The 3,352-nt window shown below is 41.6% G+C and overlaps 1 long non-coding RNA gene across 1 annotated transcript; it reads left to right on the top strand.

Annotated features, from left to right (window-relative positions):
• Window positions 1–1,186: 1,186 nt before the first annotated feature.
• Window positions 1,187–2,578, top strand: LOC113016521 (uncharacterized). The gene is made up of 3 exons (XR_003271256.1): window positions 1,187–1,573; window positions 2,328–2,454; window positions 2,549–2,578. It is a non-coding gene; the product is annotated as an uncharacterized LOC113016521 (long non-coding RNA).
• Window positions 2,579–3,352: the final 774 nt, after the last annotated feature.

Here is a 3,352-nt window from a genome sequence, read left to right as displayed (position 1 = left end):
TCACAAGCTGCCGCAGACACAAACGACAACAGTCGGCTTGTGTTCCTGCTGCCACACGGTGTCGTTGACAGCGTAGAGTGTTGACCGATCTGTTGTGCTGCTGAGTTAGCTGCACTTCTGTGTGATCTGCTGGGATTAAACAACAACAAATGGGGTTCATTAAAAAATAATGTTGTGTAATATACACTGTATTTATACAGTGTATAAATACAAGAGTATAATTTGTATGAATACAACGAGATACGTTGTGTAAATTTAAAGAGATACATTGTAAACATCAAAGAAGATTCACTATATAAATACAGGGGCTCTATTGTATAAATACAGTTTACAATATTACATATTTATAAATATACTGTTTTAATACAATGTGTCCTGTAATACTTGTTACATAGTTGTTGAAACTGTAATTTATTTTGTTTTTCTTTGTTTTCTTTTTTTTTGATAATTTTTAATATATGAAAATAAATTCTGAAATGTCATAATTAATTAGTAAAATTAATAAAATATTAATATAACAAAGAAGATTGTTGGTGTTAAATAATAAAATAAATGTAAGAAGATAATATGTTCAAACTGAATGTTTTATTAATAAAAGGTCAATATAACAAAATATGGAAAAACACCGCTTGTTCATTTTTTTAAAATGCAGTTTTTTTCTCATATTTTTTGCAAGCTAATACTACAATACAAACTGTATTCATTTAGACTATTTTTTTCCTCCACAACTTAAAAAAACAAAAAAAACAAAAGAGCTCTTTAACCCTGATCCGCTGTGTCTGATAAACCTAATGATGATTTGGGTTTCTCAAAGCACCACCATGTTTTGGAAATGAGCTCTAAAAGCAGGATCTGCAGAAGCAGAACAAAGACAAGTTTGGAAAGGTTTAAAGGTTGCCTGGACTGTTCGGAAAAGCGCAGCTCGTTACGGCTCGAGCGGCGAGCGCGCTCATTTGCAGAAACAAGTGTGTGGAGGGTTTAAAGGTTGCATACATCGAAGCAGAGATGTAGCGAGAACATTTGACTTTCCTGGTGAAGTACAGTCAATATTGTGAGAGGCTTTAATGGTCAAACATATGCATAGTTTCTGCTCGAGTCCTTCTGCTGTGGTAAAGCCTCAAATACATTCGGTATCATCTATCAAACGCAGGGAGGGGAGGAGGAGGAGGAGGGGTGAGGAGGCTGGAGAACAGAAGTTGGGTTTTGCCACGGTACCGAGCAGTTATTTTATTGACGTGGGAAGACACAGGAAACGAGCTGCTTTCACTCTTGCATGTCGAGTCCTTCTGTTGGCGCGTGAATCCAAAACAATTTCAGATTTTGAGAAATACGGGGGCAGCTGGCGTTCCCACAGCCGTGCTGGAATTAGCCGTTTATGCGCTGCAACCCTATCTGCTCTGCACCTGGGCGGCTAGCATAGCCGCACCTTTGACTAGAGAGCACAGGCCACCACGGCGCTTGAGAGACAGACAACATGTGCTGCGAAGGAAGGAGAAACCTTGGCCAGCACCCTTCCAGCATGTTTTCCCACTTTCTTTTTACTAGCTGGGCGGTGCGTTTGGTGTCATTTAAGGTGGGTGTGCATGATTATAGGGCCTCAAAAATTGCTCCCCAGGCACAAATATCCTGGCAAAATCATACAGAAGGTTTAGATTCCCAGTGAACACATGCACATTTGCAATATATACAGTTGAGATTGTGACATTGTGTGAGCAGGAATTACAAATTCAACAAGTGAAAGGAAAAGAAAAATTGGTAAAACAGACATTTAATGCACTATTATTTTTTTTAAAAAAAGCTGTTACAAATGTTCAAACATGCAATGCATAGCCACACATTTTCATCATGACCGACTGCAGCTACACTGGAAGTCTTTAAAATCTCCGCTGAATGACTGTTTAATTAGCAGGACTTCATTAGTTTGAGCTCCTGTGGAATGGATTTGGGGCTGTTATACCGAAATCATTCCCTTTATTGTACCTTTCCCGAGCTCGTACCGCCGGGCCGGCGGCATTAACAGGCAGGCGCGGCAAAACAGCGGTGAGGAGTGAACATGTTGTCGCCTGTGTTGAACATCTGACCTGGCTGGAACCTGCGGCGAGCGTCACAGCTGAACAGGAGGCCGTCTGGATGGGAGAGGATGGAGAGGGAAGGGGGGGAAGGTTTGGCTGTACATGCTTGGCTCCTTGCCCCGGTCCCATTGACCAGACAGCTGAACTAGCGAAGGGAAAGGGGGGAGGAAGGGAGAGAAGGCAGGAAATGGATAAAGCTTCTGTTTTTTTTAGACGTGAGAAAATAATAATCTGTGCATGCTGCTTCTATCGTAGATGAAGGTGTGCCTGCACCTGTCAATCAGAAGATGCCTCGACTGAAGGACCCAAGACCTGCTAACCCTGACATATTTAAGTCACATGAAAACTTTACAGTAAAGTGAGGAAAAGAAGAAGTCCACAGGTCTGTATTTCTCAAAAACCACGCACCACTAACCTGCTGTGAGAACCAAACACCTCTAACCAGACCTCAAAAATACGCTTTGATAACTCTGTAGGAACCTGTCCAGGGTGTACCCCGCCTCTCGCCCTATGACAGCTGGGATAGGCTCCAGCGCCCCCCGCGACCCTGAAAAGGATAAGCGGAAGCGAATGGAATGGAACTCTGTAGGACAATCATCAACAGCACGGCCCAAACATACAAGCTTATGTGTGTTTTGTAAGTAGCATAAACTTCCTTTTACAAGTTTCTGTTTCACAGATGAAGATTAAAGAGTCCAAATGAGCTTAAATCTTAAACTGTGACATTTCTGATTCTGCATACATGGCTTTGGCTTCATTTTACCCTTGCTAAGTAGACAGCAAAAACACATCAGCAGAATGGTTACTGACCCCGTGGCAACTGGTGGTTGCTGAACTCAGCCACAAACTCTGATCAAAGTGCACTGACATGAGTGGAAGGAGCCTTTGACGAGGATGGGATTTGAACCCTCGTGTATTTTTTACACACATTTGGTTCTGATAGTAGAAGTGCGAGTTTATTTTCAGATCACGTAACTTGGAGGGACAAACTGCAAGCTGATTGCTGATGTATCGACACCACAGCGCTCATTTGGTTTTCTGCTGAAGAGGGACTGTACATCTTTTCCGACCTGGGACCCCCGAGGTGGAGCTGGAAAAATGTTGCTGATATATATTACGTACCTTGTAACTATTATTAATCCCAGTGGGGGAATTGCTTTACCACAGTCAATTAAAATATAAATATAAGTGGTGCTAACCTTGATTTGGTTGCCATCAGGTTGGATTAAAGCTACACTTTTTATTGTTAATTAGTGTCTCTTCAGAGATACAGACTAATA

The sequence above is a fragment of the Astatotilapia calliptera genome, chromosome 23 (assembly GCF_900246225.1).
Source record: "Astatotilapia calliptera chromosome 23, fAstCal1.2, whole genome shotgun sequence".
Taxonomy (NCBI): domain Eukaryota; kingdom Metazoa; phylum Chordata; class Actinopteri; order Cichliformes; family Cichlidae; genus Astatotilapia; species Astatotilapia calliptera.
This window is presented reverse-complemented; position numbering and strand designations above follow the sequence as displayed.